Genomic DNA, 17,925 nt, shown 5'->3' with positions numbered 1-17,925 from the left:
AAATCGGAACGCTCACTGACATTTCCCCTATCTGAAAGTCTGATAAACGCCGGAAAAATGACTAAGTCCAAAAAAAAAATGTTTTCAACTATTTTCAATTTTACCCCCGTGGGATATATATTCTACCCACACACATTTGGAACTCTCCTGGGGTACCCTCACACATATTATTCCCTCATTTAGTGGATATTTTCACAAAAAAGTGAAATTTTCAAAAATTCTGAAAATTGGCTGAAAACGACTAAATATCAAGGACTCATTGGGCGAATCGCTCTGGGACTGAAATCGGAACGCTCACTGACATTTCCCCTATCTGAAAGTCTGATAAACGCCGGAAAAATGACTAAGTCCAAAAAAAAAATGTTTTCAACTATTTTCAATTTTACCCCCGTGGGATATATATTCTACCCACACACATTTGGAACTCTCCTGGGGTACCCTCACACATATTATTCCCTCTTTTAGTGGATATTTTCACAAAAAAGTGAAATTTTCATAAATCCAGAAAATTGGCTGAAAACGACTAAATATCATGGACTCATTGGGCGAATCGCTGTGGAATTGAAATCGGAACGCTCACTGACATTTCCCCTATCTGAAAGTCTGATAAACGCCGGAAAAATGACTAAGTCCAAAAAAAAAATGTTTTCAACTTTTTTCAATTTTACCCCCGTGGGATATATATTCTACCCACACACATTTGGAACTCTCCTGGGGTACCCTCACACATATTATTCCCTCATTTAGTGGATATTTTCACAAAAAAGTGAAATTTTCAAAAATCCAGAAAATTGGCTGAAAACAAATAAATATCAAGGACTCATTGGGCAAATCACTCTGTAACTGAAATCGGAACGCTCAGTGACATTTCCGCTATCTGAAAGTCTGATAAACGCCGGAAAAATGACTAAGTCCAAAAAAAAATTTTTTTCAACTTTTTTCAATTTTACCCCCTTGGGATATATATTCTACCCACACACATTTGGAACTCTCCTGCGGTACCCTCACACATATTATTCCCTCATTTAGTGGATATTTTCACAAAAAAGTGAAATTTTCATAAATCCAGAAAATTGGCTGAAAACGACTAAATATCATGGACTCATTGGGCGAATCGCTGTGGAATTGAAATCGGAACGCTCACTGACATTTCCCCTATCTGAAAGTCTGATAAACGCCGGAAAAATGACTAAGTCCAAAAAAAAAATGTTTTCAACTTTTTTCAATTTTACCCCCGTGGGATATATATTCTACCCACACACATTTGGAACTCTCCTGGGGTACCCTCACACATATTATTCCCTCATTTAGTGGATATTTTCACAAAAAAGTGAAATTTTCAAAAATCCAGAAAATTGGCTGAAAACGACTAAGTATCAAGGACTCATTGGGCGAATCGCTCTGGAACTGAAATCGGAACGCTCACTGACATTTCCCCTATCTGAAAGTCTGATAAAAGCCGGAAAAATGACTAAGTCCAAAAAAAAAATGTTTTCAACTATTTTCAATTTTACCCCCGTGGGATATATATTCTACCCACACACATTTGGAACTCTCCTGGGGTACCCTCACACATATTATTCCCTCATTTAGTGGATATTTTCACAAAAAAGTGAAAGTTTCAAAAATTCTGAAAATTGGCTGAAAACGACTAAATATCAAGGACTCATTGGGCGAATCGCTCTGGAACTGAAATCGGAACGCTCACTGACATTTCCCCTATCTGAAAGTCTGATAAACGCCGGAAAAATGACTAAGTCCAAAAAAAAAAATGTTTTCAACTTTTTTCAATTTTACCCCCGTGGGATATATATTCTACCCACACACATTTGGAACTCTCCTGGGGTACCCTCACACATATTATTCCCTCATTTAGTGGATATTTTCACAAAAAAGTGAAATTTTCATAAATCCAGAAAATTGGCTGAAAACGACTAAATATCAAGGACTCATTGGGCGAATCGCTGTGGAATTGAAATCGGAACGCTCACTGACATTTCCCCTATCTGAAAGTCTGATAAACGCCGGAAAAATGACTAAGTCCAAAAAAAAAATGTTTTCAACTATTTTCAATTTTACTCCCGTGGGATATATATTCTACCCACACACATTTGGAACTCTCCTGGGGTACCCTCACACATATTATTCCCTCATTTAGTGGATATTTTCACAAAAAAGTGAAATTTTCAAAAATCCAGAAAATTGGCTGAAAACGACTAAATATCAAGGACTCATTGGGCGAATCGCTCTGGAACTGAAATCGGAACGCTCACTGACATTTCCCCTATCTGAAAGTCTGATAAAAGCCGGAAAAATGACTAAGTCCAAAAAAAAAATGTTTTCAACTATTTTCAATTTTACCCCCGTGGGATATATATTCTGCCCACACACATTTGGAACTCTCCTGGGGTACCCTCACACATATTATTCCCTCATTTAGTGGATATTTTCACAAAAAAGTAAAATTTTCAAAAATCCAGAAAATTGGCTGAAAACGACTAAATATCAAGGACTCAATCGGCGAATCGCTCTGGAACTGAAATCGGAACGCTCACTGACATTTCCCCTATCTGAAAGTCTGATAAACGCCGGAAAAATGACTAAGTCCAAAAAAAATTTTTTTCAACTTTTTTCAATTTTACCCCCGTGGGATATATATTCTACCCACACACATTTGGAACTCTCCTGGGGTACCCTCACACATATTATTCCCTCATTTAGTGGATATTTTCACAAAAAAGTGAAATTTTCAAAAATCCAGAAAATTGGCTGAAAACGACTAAATATCATGGACTCATTGGGCGAATCGCTGTGGAATTGAAATCGGAACGCTCACTGACATTTCCCCTATCTGAAAGTCTGATAAACGCCGGAAAAATGACTAAGTCCAAAAAAAAAATGTTTTCAACTATTTTCAATTTTACTCCCGTGGGATATATATTCTACCCACAAACATTTGGAACTCTCCTGGGGTACCCTCACACATATTATTCCCTCATTTAGTGGATATTTTCACAAAAAAGTGAAATTTTCAAAAATTCTGAAAATTGGCTGAAAACGACTAAATATCAAGGACTCATTGGGCGAATCGCTCTGGAACTGAAATCGGAACGCTCACTGACATTTCCCCTATCTGAAAGTCTGATAAACGCCGGAAAAATGACTAAGTCCAAAAAAAAAATGTTTTCAACTATTTTCAATTTTACCCCCGTGGGATATATATTCTACCCACACACATTTGGAACTCTCCTGGGGTACCCTCACACATATTATTCCCTCTTTTAGTGGATATTTTCACAAAAAAGTGAAATTTTCATAAATCCAGAAAATTGGCTGAAAACGACTAAATATCATGGACTCATTGGGCGAATCGCTGTGGAATTGAAATCGGAACGCTCACTGACATTTCCCCTATCTGAAAGTCTGATAAACGCCGGAAAATGACTAAGTCCAAAAAAAAAATGTTTTCAACTTTTTTCAATTTTACCCCCGTGGGATATATATTCTACCCACACACATTTGGAACTCTCCTGGGGTACCCTCACACATATTATTCCCTCATTTAGTGGATATTTTCACAAAAAAGTGAAATTTTCAAAAATCCAGAAAATTGGCAGAAAACAAATAAATATCAAGGACTCATTGGGCAAATCACTCTGTAACTGAAATCGGAACGCTCACTGACATTTCCGCTATCTGAAAGTCTGATAAACGCCGGAAAAATGACTAAGTCCAAAAAAAAATTTTTTTCAACTTTTTTCAATTTTACCCCCTTGGGATATATATTCTACCCACACACATTTGGAACTCTCCTGCGGTACCCTCACACATATTATTCCCTCATTTAGTGGATATTTTCACAAAAAAGTGAAATTTTCATAAATCCAGAAAATTGGCTGAAAACGACTAAATATCATGGACTCATTGGGCGAATCGCTGTGGAATTGAAATCGGAACGCTCACTGACATTTCCCCTATCTGAAAGTCTGATAAACGCCTTAAAAATGACTAAGTACAAAAAAAATAATTTTTTCAACTTTTTTCAATTTTAACCGTGTGGGATATATATTCTACCCACACACATTTGAAACTCTCCTGGGGTACCCTCACACATATTATTCCCTCATTTAGTGGATATTTTCACAAAAAAGTAAAATTTTCAAAAATCCAGAAAATTGGCTGAAAACGACTAAATATCAAGGACTCAATCGGCGAATCGCTCTGGAACTGAAATCGGAACGCTCACTGACATTTCCCCTATCTGAAAGTCTGATAAACGCCGGAAATATGACTAAGTACAAAAAAATTTTTTTTTTCATCTTTTTTCAATTTTAACCATGTGGGATATATATTCTACCAACACACATTTGGAACACTGCTGGGGTACCCTCACACATATTATTCCCTCATTTAGTGGATATTTTCACAAAAAAGTGAAATTTTCAAAAATCCAGAAAATTGGCTGAAAACGACTAAATATCAAGGACTCATTGGGCGAATCGCTCTGGAACTGAAATGGGAATGCTCACTGACATTTCCGCTATCTGAAAGTCTGATAAACGCCAAAAAAATGACTAAGTCAAAAAAAAAAATTTTTTAAACTTTTTTCAATTTTACCCCCGTGGGATATATATTCCACCCACACACATTTGGAACTCTCCTGGGGTACCCTCACGCATATTATTCCCTCATTTAGTGGATATTTTCGCAAAAAGTGAAATTTTCAAAAATTCAGAAAATTGCCTGAAAACGACGAAATATCACGAACTCACTGGCGAATCGCTCTGGAACTGAAATCGGATCGCTCACTGACATTTCCCCTATCTGAAAGTATGACAAACGCCGTAAAAATGACTAAATACAAAAAAAAAATTTTTTTCAACTTTTTTCAATATTAACCCTGTGGGATATATATTCTACCCACACACATTTGGAACTCTCCTGGGGTACCCTCACACATATTATTCCCTCATTTAGTGGATATTTTCGCAAAAAGTGAAATTTTCAAAAATTCTGAAAATTGCGTGAAAACGACGAAATATCAAGGACTCATTGGGCGCATCGCTCTGGAACTGCAATCGGAACGCTCACTGACATTTCCCCTATCTGAAAGTCTGATAAACGCCGGAAAAATGAGTAAGTACAAAAAAAAAATTTTTTTCAACTTTTTTCAATTTTAACCCTGTGGGATTTATATTCTACCCACACACATTTGGAACTCTCCTGGGGTACCCTCACACATATTATTGCCTCATTTATTGGATATTTTCACAAAAAAGTGAAATTTTCAAAAATCCAGAAAATTGGCTGAAAACTACTAAATATCAAGGACTCATTGGGCGAATCGGTCTGGAACTGAAATCGGAACGCTCACTGACATTTCCCCTATCTGAAAGTCTGATAAACGCCGGAAAAATGACTAAGTCCAAAAAAAAAATGTCTTCAACTTTTTTCAATTTTAACCCTGTGGGATATATATTCTACCCACACACATTTGGAACTCTCCTGGGGTACCCTCACACATATTATTGCCTCATTTATTGGATATTTTCACAAAAAAGTGAAATTTTCAAAAATTCTGAAAATTGGCTGAAAACGACTAAATATCAAGGACTCATTGGGTGAATCGCTCTAGAACTGAAATCGGAACGCTCACTGACATTTCCGCTATCTGAAAGTCTGATAAACGCCGGAAAAATGACTAAGTCCAAAAAAATTTTTTTTCAACTTTTTTCAATTTTACCCCCGTGGGATATATATTCTACCCACACACATTTGGAACTCTCCTGGGGTACCCTCACACATATTATTCCCTCATTTAGTGGATATTTTCGCAAAAAAGTGAAATTTTCAAAAATCCAGAGAATTGGCTGAAAACGACTAAATATCAAGGACTCATTGGGCGAATCGCTCTGGAACTGAAATTGGAACGCTCACTGTCATTTCCCCTATCTGAAAGTCTGATAAACGCCGGAAAAATGATTAAGTCCAAAAAAAAAATTTTTTCAACTTTTTTCAATTTTACCCCCGTGGGATATATATTCTTACCCACACACATTTGGAACTCTCCTGGGGTACCCTCACACATATTATTCCCTCATTTAGTGGATATTTTCATAAAAAAGTGAAATTTTCAAAAATTCAGAAAATTGCCTGAAAATGACGAAATATCAAGGACTCATTGGGCGAGTCTCTCTGGAACTGAAATCGGAACACTCACTGACATTTCCCCTATCTGAAAGTCTGATAAACGCTTTAAAAATGACTAAGTACAAAAAAAATAATTTTTTCAACTTTTTTCAATATTAACCGTGTGGGATATATATTCTACCCACAAACATTTGGAACTCTCCTGGGGTACCCTCACACATATTATTCCCTCATTTAGTGGATATTTTCACAAAAAAGTGAAATTTTCAAAAATCCAGAAAATTGGCTGAAAACGACTAAATATAAAGGAATCATTGGGCGAATCGCTCTGGAACTGAAATCGGAATGCTCACTGACATTTCCGCTATCTGAAAGTCTGATAAATGCCGGAAAAATAATTAAGTCCCAAAAAAAAATTTTTTCAACTTTTTTCAATTTTACCCCCGTGGGATATATATTCTACCCACACACATTTGGAACTCTCCTGGGGTACCCTCACACATATTATTCCCTCATTTAGTGGATATTTTCACAAAAACGTGAAATTTTCAAAAATCCAGAAAGTTGGCTGAAAGCGACTAAATATCAAGGACTCATTGGGCGAATCGCTCTGGAACTGAAATCGGAATGCTCATTGACATTTCCCCTATCTGAAATTCTGATAAACGCCGGAAATATGAGTAAGTACAAAAAAATTTTTTTTTTCATCTTTTTTCAATTTTAACCATGTGGGATATATATTCTACCAACACACATTTGGAACTCTCCTGGGGTACCCTCACACATATTATTCCCTCATTTAGTGGATATTTTCACAAAAAAGTGAAATTTTCAAAAATCCAGAAAATTGGCTGAAAACGACGAAATATCAAGGACTCATTGGGCGAATCGCTCTGGAACTGAAATCGGAATGCTCACTGACATTTCCGCTATCTGAAAGTCTGATAAACGCCAAAAAAATGACTAAGTCAAAAGAAAAAATTTTTAAAACTTTTTTCCAATTTTACCCCCGTGGGATATATATTCCACACACACACATGTGGAACTCTCCTGGGGTACCCTCACACATATTATTCCCTCATTTAGTGGATATTTTCACAAAAAAGTGAAATTTTCAAAAATTCAGAAAATTGCCTGAAAACGACGAAATATCACGAACTCACTGGCGAATCGCTCTGGAACTGAAATCGGATCGCTCACTGACATTTCCCCTATCTGAAAGTATGACAAACGCCGTAAAAATGACTAAATACAAAAAAAATATTTTTTTCAACTTTTTTCAATATTAACCCTGTGGGATATATATTCTACCCACACACATTTGGAACTCTCCTGGGGTACCCTCACACATATTATTCCCTCATTTAGTGGATATTTTCACAAAAAAGTACAATTTTCAAAAATCCAGAAAATTGGCTGAAAACGACTAAATATCAAGGACTCATTGGGCGAATCACTCTGGAACTGAAATCGAAACGCTAACTGACATTTCCCCTACCTGAAAGTCTGATAAACGCCGGAAAAATGAATAAGTCCAAAAAAAAAATTGTTTCAACTTTTTTCAATTTTTCCCCTGTGGGATATATATTCTACCCACACACATTTGGAAATCTCCTGGGGTACCCTCGCACATATTATTCCCTCATTTAGTGGATATTTTCACAAAAAAGTGAAATTATCAAAAAATCTGAAAATTGGCTGAAAACGACTAAATATCAAGGACTCATTGGGCGAATCGCTCTGGAACTGAAATCAGAACGCTCACTGACATTTCCGCTATCAGAAAGTCTGATAAACGCCGGAAAATTTACTACGTCCAAAAAAAAAAAATTTTTCAACTTTTTTTCGATTTTACCCCCGTGGGATATATATTCTACCCACACACATTTGGAACTCTCCTGGGGTACCCTCACACATATTATTGCCTCATTTATTGGATATTTTCACAAAAAAGTGAAATTTTCAAAAATCCATAAAATTGGCTGAAAACGACTAAATATCAAGGACTCATTGGGCGAATCGCTCTGGAACTGAAATCGGAATGCTCACTGACATTTCCCCTATCTGAAAGTCTGATAAACGCCGGAAAAATGACTAAGTACAAAAAAAATTTTTTTCAACTTTTTTCAATTTTACCCCTGTTGGACATATATTCTACCCACACACATTTGGAACTCTCCTGAGGTATCCTCACACATTTTATTCCCTCATTTAGTGGATATTTTCACAAAAAAGTGAAATTTTCAAAAATTCAGAAAATTGGCTGAAAATGACTAAATATCAAGGACTCATTGAGCGAATCGCTCTGGAACTGAAAATGGAATGCTCACTGACATTTCCCCTATCTGAAAGTCTGATAAACGCCGGAAAAATGACTAAGTACAAAAAAAATAATTTTTTTCAACTTTTTTCAATTTTAACCCTGTGGAATATATATTCTACCCACACACATTTGGAACTCTCCTGGGGTACCCTCACACATATTATTCCCTCATTTAGTGGATATTTTCACAAAAAAGTGAAATTTTCAAAAATCCAGCAAATTGGCTGAAAATGACTAAATATCAAGGACTCATTGGGCGAATCACTCTGGAACTGAAATCGAAAAGCTATCTGACATTTCCCCTACCTGAAAGTCTGATAAACGCCGGAAAAATGAATAAGTCCAAAAAAAAAATTGTTTCAACTTTTTTCAATTTTTCCCCTGTGGGATATATATTCTACCCACACACATTTGGAAATCTCCTGGGGTACCCTCGCACATATTATTCCCTCATTTAGTGGATATTTTCACAAAAAAGTGAAATTATCAAAAAATCTGAAAATTGGCTGAAAACGACTAAATATCAAGGACTCATTGGGCGAATCGCTCTGGAACTGAAATCAGAACGCTCACTGACATTTCCGCTATCAGAAAGTCTGATAATCGCCAGAAAAATGACTAAGTACAAAAAAAAAATTTTTCAACTTTTTTCAATTTTAACCCTGTGGGATATATATTCTACCCACACACATTTGGAACTCTCGTGGGGTACCCTCATACATATTATTCTCTCATTTAGTGGATATTTTCACAAAAAAAGTGACATTTTCAAAAGTCCAGAAAATTGGCTGAAAACAACTAAATATCAAGGACTCATTGGGCGAATCGCTCTGGAACTGAAATCGGAATGCTCACTGACATTTCCGCTATCTGAAAGTCTGATAAACGCCGGAAAAATGACTAAATCCAAAAAAAAAATTTTTTCAACTTTTTCAATTTTACCCCCGTGGGATATATATTCTACCCACACACATTTGGAACTCTCCTGGGTTACCCTCACACATATTATTCCCGCATTTAGTGGATATTTTCACAAAAAAGTGAAATTTTCAAAAATTCAGAAAACTGCCTGAAAACGACGAAATATCAAGGACTCATCCGGCGAATCGCTCTGGAACTGAAATCGGAACGCTCACTGACATTTCCCCTATCTGAAAGTCTGATAAACGCTGGAAAAATGACTAAGTACAAAAAAAAAATTTTTTCAACTTTTTTCAATTTTAACCCTGTGGGATATATATTCTACCCACACACATTTGGAACTCTCCTGGGGTACCCTCACACATATTATTGCCTCAATTATTGGATATTTTCACAAAAAAGTGAAATTTTCAAAAATCCAGAAAATTGGCTGAAAACGACTAAATATCAAGGACTCATTGGGCGAATCGCTCTGGAACTGAAATCGGAACGCTCACTGACATTTCCCCTATCTGAAACTCTGATAAACGCCGGAAAAATGAATAAGTACAAAAAAAAAAAATTTTTCAACCTTTTTCAATTTTACCCCTGTGGGATACATATTCAACCCACACACATTTGGAACTCTCCTGAGGTATCCTCACACATTTTATTCCCTCATTTAGTGGATATTTTCACAAAAAAGTAAAATTTTCAAAAATCCAGAAAATTGCCTGAAAACTACGAAATATCAAGGACTCATTGGGCGAATCGCTCTGGAACTGAAATCGGAACGCTCACTGACATTTCCCCTATCTGACAGTCTGATAATCGCCAGAAAAATGATTAAGTAGAAAAAAAAATTTTTTTTCAACTTTTTTCAATTTTAACCCTGTGGGATATATATTCTACCCACACACATTTGGAACTCTCGTGGGGTACCGTCACACATATTATTCCCGCATTTAGTGGATATTTTCACAAAAAAGTGAAATTTTCAAAAATTCAGAAAGCTGCTTGAAAACGACGAAATATCAAGGACTCATCCGGCGAATCGCTCTGGAACTGAAATCGGAATGCTCACTGACATTTCCCCTATCTGAAAGTCTGATAAACGCCGGAAAAATGACTAAGTACAAAAAAAATAATTTTTTTCAACTTTTTTCAATTTTAACCCTGTGGAATATATATTCTAGCCACACACATTTGGAACTCTCCTGGGGTACCCTCACACATATTATTCCCTCATTTAGTGGATATTTTCACAAAAAAGTGAAATTTTCAAAAATCCAGCAAATTTGCTGAAAACGACTAAATATCAAGGACTCATTGGGCGAATCACTCTGGAACTGAAATCGAAAAGCTAACTGACATTTCCCCTACCTGAAAGTCTGATAAACGCCGGAAAAATGAATAAGTCCAAAAAAAAAATTGTTTCAACTTTTTTCAATTTTTCCCCTGTGGGATATATATTCTACCCACACACATTTGGAAATCTCCTGGGGTACCCTCGCACATATTATTCCCTCATTTAGTGGATATTTTCACAAAAAAGTGAAATTATCAAAAAATCTGAAAATTGGCTGAAAACGACTAAATATCAAGGACTCATTGGGCGAATCGCTCTGGAACTGAAATCAGAACGCTCACTGACATTTCCGCTATCAGAAAGTCTGATAATCGCCAGAAAAATGACTAAGTACAAAAAAAAAATTTTTCAACTTTTTTCAATTTTAACCCTGTGGGATATATATTCTACCCACACACATTTGGAACTCTCGTGGGGTACCCTCATACATATTATTCTCTCATTTAGTGGATATTTTCACAAAAAAAGTGACATTTTCAAAAGTCCAGAAAATTGGCTGAAAACAACTAAATATCAAGGACTCATTGGGCGAATCGCTCTGGAACTGAAATCGGAATGCTCACTGACATTTCCGCTATCTGAAAGTCTGATAAACGCCGGAAAAATGACTAAATCCAAAAAAAAAATTTTTTCAACTTTTTCAATTTTACCCCCGTGGGATATATATTCTACCCACACACATTTGGAACTCTCCTGGGTTACCCTCACACATATTATTCCCGCATTTAGTGGATATTTTCACAAAAAAGTGAAATTTTCAAAAATTCAGAAAACTGCCTGAAAACGACGAAATATCAAGGACTCATCCGGCGAATCGCTCTGGAACTGAAATCGGAACGCTCACTGACATTTCCCCTATCTGAAAGTCTGATAAACGCTGGAAAAATGACTAAATACAAAAAAAAAATTTTTTCAACTTTTTTCAATTTTAACCCTGTGGGATATATATTCTACCCACACACATTTGGAACTCTCCTGGGGTACCCTCACACATATTATTGCCTCATTTATTGGATATTTTCACAAAAAAGTGAAATTTTCAAAAATCCAGAAAATTGGCTGAAAACGACTAAATATCAAGGACTCATTGGGCGAATCGCTCTGGAACTGAAATCGGAACGCTCACTGACATTTCCCCTATCTGAAACTCTGATAAACGCCGGAAAAATGAATAAGTACAAAAAAAAAAAATTTTTCAACCTTTTTCAATTTTACCCCTGTGGGATACATATTCAACCCACACACATTTGGAACTCTCCTGAGGTATCCTCACACATTTTATTCCCTCATTTAGTGGATATTTTCACAAAAAAGTAAAATTTTCAAAAATCCAGAAAATTGCCTGAAAACTACGAAATATCAAGGACTCATTGGGCGAATCGCTCTGGAACTGAAATCGGAACGCTCACTGACATTTCCCCTATCTGACAGTCTGATAATCGCCAGAAAAATGACTAAGTAGAAAAAAAAATTTTTTTTCAACTTTTTTCAATTTTAACCCTGTGGGATATATATTCTACCCACACACATTTGGAACTCTCGTGGGGTACCGTCACACATATTATTCCCGCATTTAGTGGATATTTTCACAAAAAAGTGAAATTTTCAAAAATTCAGAAAGCTGCCTGAAAACGACGAAATATCAAGGACTCATCCGGCGAATCGCTCTGGAACTGAAATCGGAATGCTCACTGACATTTCCCCTATCTGAAAGTCTGATAAACGCCGGAAAAATGACTAAGTACAAAAAAAATAATTTTTTTCAACTTTTTTCAATTTTAACCCTGTGGAATATATATTCTACCCACACACATTTGGAACTCTCCTGGGGTACCCTCACACATATTATTCCCTCATTTAGTAGATATTTTCACAAAAAAGTGAAATTTTCAAAAATCCAGAAAATTGGCTGAAAACTAGTAAATATCAAGGACTCATCGGAGAATCGCTCTGGAACTGAAATCGGAACGCTCACTGACATTTCCGCTATCTGGAAGTCTAATAAACGCCGGAAAAATGACTAAGTCCAAAAAAAAAATTGTTTCAACTATTTTCAATTTTACCCCCGTGTGATATATATTCTACCCACACACATTTCGAACTCTCCTGGGGTACCCTCATACATATTATTCCCGCATTTAGTGGATATTTTCACAAAAAAGTGAAATTTTCAAAAATTCAGAAAACTGCCTGAAAACGACGAAATATGAAGGACTCATCCGGCGAATCGCTCTGGAACTGAAATCGCAATGCTCACTGACATTTCCCCTATCTGAAAGTCTGATAAACGCCGGAAAAATGACTAAGTACAAAAAAAATTTTTTTTCAACTTTTTTCAATATTAACCCTGTGGTATATTTATTCTACCCACACACATTTGGAACTCTCCTGGGGTACCCTCACACCTATTATTCCCTCATTTAGTGGATATTTTCACAAAAAAGTTAAATTTTCAAAAATCCAGAAAATTGGCTGAAAACGACTAAATATCAAGGACTCATTGGGCGAATCGCTCTGGAACTGAAATCGAAACGCTCACTGACATTTCCCCTATCTGAAAGTCTGATAAACGCCGGAAAAATGACTAAGTACAAAAAAAAAAAAATGTTCAACTTTTTTCAATTTTACCCCGTGGGATACATATTCAACCCACACACATTTGGAACTCTCCTGAGGTATCCTCACACATTTTATTCCCTCATTTAGTAGATATTTTCACAAAAAAGTGAAATTTTCAAAAATCCAGAAAATTGGCTGAAAACTAGTAAATAACAAGGACTCATTGGGCGAATCGCTCTGGAACTTAAATCGGAATGCTCACTGACATTTCCGCTACCTGAAAGTCTAATAAACGCCGGAAAAATGACTAAGAAATAAAAAAAAATGTTTACAACTTTTTTTTAATTTTACCCCCGTGGGATATATATTCTACCCACACACATTTGGAACTCTACTGGGGTACCCTCGCACATATTATTCCCCCATTTAGTGGATATTTTCACAAAAAAGTGAAATTTTCAAAAATTTAGAAAACTGCCTGAAAACGACGAAATATCAAGGACTCATCCGGCGAATCGCACTGGAACTGAAATCAGAACGCTCACTGACATTTCCCCTATCTGAAAGTCTGATAAACGCTGGAAAAATGAATAAGTACAAAAAAAAAAATTTTTCAACTTTTTTCAATATTAACCATGTGATATATTTATTCTACCCACACACATTTGGAACTCTTCTGGGGTACCCTCATACATATTATTCCCTCATTTAGTGGATATTTTCACAAAAAAGTTAAATTTTCAAAAATCCAGAAAATTGGCTGAAAACGACTAAATATCAAGGACTCATTGGGCGAATCGCTCTGGAACTGAAATTGGAACGCTCACTGACATTTCCCCTATCTGACAGTCTGATAAACGCCGGAAAAAAGACTAAGTACAAAAATAAATTTTTTTAAAACTTTTTTCAATTTTAACCCTGTGGGATTTATATTCCAACCGCACACATTTGGAACTCTCCTGGGGTACCCTGACACATATTATTCTCTCATTTAGTGGATATTTTCACAAAAAAAGTGAAATTTTCAAAAATCCAGAAAATTGGCTGAAAACAACTAAATATCAAGGACTCATTGGGCGAATCGCTCTGGAACTTAAATAGGAATGCTCACTGACATTTCCGCTATCTGAAAGTCTAATAAACGCCGGAAAAATGACTAAGTCCAAAAAAAAATTGTTACAACTTTTTTCAATTTTACCCCCGTGGGATATATATTCTACCCACACACATTTCGAACTCTCCTGGGGTACCCTCACACATATTATTCCCTCATTTAGTGGATATTTTCACAAAAAAGTGAAATTTTCAAAAATTCAGAAAACTGCCTGAAAACGACGAAATATCAAGGACTCATCCGGCGAATCGCACTGGAACTGAAATCGTAACGCTCACTGACATTTCCCCTATCTGAAAGTCTGATAAACGCCGGAAAAATGAATAAGTACAAAAAAAAAATGTTTTCACCTTTTTTCAATATTAACCCTGTGGTATATTTATTCTACCCACACACATTTGGAATTCTCCTGGGGTAACCTCATACATATTATTCCCTCATTTAGTGGATATTTTCACAAAAAAGTTAAATTTTCAAAAATCCAGAAAATTGGCTGAAAACGACTAAATATCAAGGACTCATTGGGCGAATCGCTCTGGAACTGAAATCGGAACGCTCACTGACATTTCCCCTATCTGAAAGTCTGATAAACGCCGGAAAAATGACTACGTCCGAAAAAAAAATGTTTACAACTTTTTTTTAATTTTACCCCCGTGGGATATATATTCTACCCACACACATTTGGAACTCTACTGGGGTACCCTCGCACATATTATTCCCCCATTTAGTGGATATTTTCACAAAAAAAGTGAAATTTTCAAAAATTCAGAAAACTGCCTGAAAACGACGAAATATCAAGGACTCATCCGGCGAATCGCACTGGAACTGAAATCGGAACGCTCACTGACATTTCCCCTATCTGAAAGTCTGATAAACGCCGGAAAAATGACTAAGTAGAAAAAAAAATTTTTTTTAAACTTTTTTCAATTTTAACACTATGGGATATATATTCCAACCACACACATTTGGAACTCTCCTGGGGTACCCTCACACATATTATTCTCTCATTTAGTGGATATTTTCACAAAAAAAGTGAAATTTTCAAAAATCCAGAAAATTGGCTGAAAACAACTAAATATCAAGGACTCATTGGGCGAATTGCTCTGGAACTTAAATCGGAATGCTCACTGACATTTACGCTATCTGAAAGTCTAATAAACGCCGGAAAAATGACTAAGTCCAAAAAAAAAATTGTTTCAACTTTTTTCAATTTTACCCCCGTGGGATATATATTCTACCCACACACATTTCGAACTCTCCTGGGGTACCCTCACACATATTATTCCCCCATTTAGTGGATATTTTCACAAAAAAGTGAAATGTTCAAAAATTCAGAAAACTGCCTGAAAACGACGAAATATCTAGGACTCATCCGGCGAATCGCTCTGGAACTGAAATCGGAACGCTCACTGACATTTCCCGTTTCTGAAAGTCTGATAAACGCCGGAAAAATGACTAAGTACAAAAAAAATAATTTTTTCAACTTTTTTCAATTTTATCCCAGTGGGATATATATTCTACCCACACACATTTAGAACTCTCCTGAGGTATCCTCACACATTTTATTCCCTCATTTAGTAGATATTTTCACAAAAAAGTGAAATTTTAAAAAATTCAGAAAATTGCCTGAAAACGACGAAATATCAAGGACTCATCTGGCGAATCGCTCTGGAACTGAAATCGGAACGCTCACTGACATTTCCCCTACCTGAAAATCTGATAAACGTCGGAAAAATGACTAAGACCAAAAAAAAAATTGTTTCAACTTTTTTCAATTTTACCCCCGTGGGATATATATTCTACCCACACACATTTGGAACTCTCCTGGGGTACCCTCACACATATTATTGCCTCATTTATTGGATATTTTCCCAAAAAAGTGAAATTTTCACAAATTCTGAAAATTGCCTGAAAACTACGAAATATCAAGGACTCATTGGGCAAATCGCTCTGGAACTGAAATCGGAACGCTCACTGACATTTCCGCTATCTGAAAGTCTGATAAACGCTTGAAAAATGACTAAATCCCAAAAAAAATTTTTTTCAACTTTTTTCAATTTTCCCCCCGTGGGATATATATTCTACCCACACACATTTGGAACTCTCCTGGGGTACCCTCACACATATTATTCCCTCATTTAGTGGATATTTTCACAAAAAAGTGAAATTTTCAAAAATCCAGAAAATTGGCTGAAAACGACTAAATATCAAGGACTCATTGGGCGAATCGCTCTGGAACTGAAATCGGAACGCTCACTGACATTTCCCTTATCTGAAAGTCTGATAAATGCCGGAAAAATGACTAAGTACAAAAAAAAATGTTTTTCAACTTTTTTCAATTTTACCCCCGTGGGATATATAATCTACCCACACACATTTGGAACTCTCCTGGGGTACCCTCACACATATTATTCGCTCATTTAGTGGATATTTTCACAAAAAAGTGAAATTTTCAAAAATCCAGAAAATTGGCTGAAAACGACTAAATATCAAGGACTCAGTGGTCGAATTGCTCTGGAACTGAAATCGGAACGCTCGCTGACATTTCCCCTATCTGACAGTCTGATAAACGCCGGAAAAATGACTAAGTCCGAAAAAAAAATGTTTACAACTTTTTTTTAATTTTACCCCCGTGGGATATATATTCTACCCACACACATTTGGAACTCTACTGGGGTACCCTCGCACATATTATTCCCCCATTTAGTGGATATTTTCACAAAAAAAGTGAAATTTTCAAAAATTCAGAAAACTGCCTGAAAACGACTAAATATCAAGGACTCATCCGGCGAATCGCACTGGAACTGAAATCGGAACGCTCACTGACATTTCCCCTATCTGAAAGTCTGATAAACGCCGGAAAAATGACTAAGTACAAAAAAAAATGTTTTTTAAACTTTTTTCAATTTTAACACTATGGGATATATATTCCAACCACACACATTTGGAACTCTCCTGGGGTACCCTCACACATATTATTCTCTCATTTAGTGGATATTTTCACAAAAAAAGTGAAATTTTCAAAAATCCAGAAAATTGGCTGAAAACAACTAAATATCAAGGACTCATTGGGCGAATTGCTCTGGAACTTAAATCGGAATGCTCACTGACATTTCCGCTATCTGAAAGTCTAATAAACGCCGGAAAAATGACTAAGTCCAAAAAAAAAATTGTTTCAACTTTTTTCAATTTTACCCCCGTGGGATATATATTCTACCCACACACATTTCGAACTCTCCTGGGGTACCCTCACACATATTATTCCCCCATTTAGTGGATATTTTCACAAAAAAGTGAAATGTTCAAAAATTCAGAAAACTGCCTGAAAACGACGAAATATCTAGGACTCATCGGGCGAATCGCTCTGGAACTGAAATCAGAACGCTCTCTGACATTTCCCCTATCTGAAAGTCTGATAAACGCCGGAAAAATGACTAAGTACAAAAAACAATTTTTTTTTAACTTTTTTCAATTTTAACCCTGTGGGATATATATTCTACCCACACACAT

The sequence above is a fragment of the Phyllobates terribilis genome, unplaced genomic scaffold (genome assembly GCF_046119375.1).
Source record: "Phyllobates terribilis strain yellow unplaced genomic scaffold, ASM4611937v1 Scaffold_26__1_contigs__length_17865784, whole genome shotgun sequence".
Taxonomy (NCBI): domain Eukaryota; kingdom Metazoa; phylum Chordata; class Amphibia; order Anura; family Dendrobatidae; genus Phyllobates; species Phyllobates terribilis.
This window is presented reverse-complemented; position numbering follows the sequence as displayed.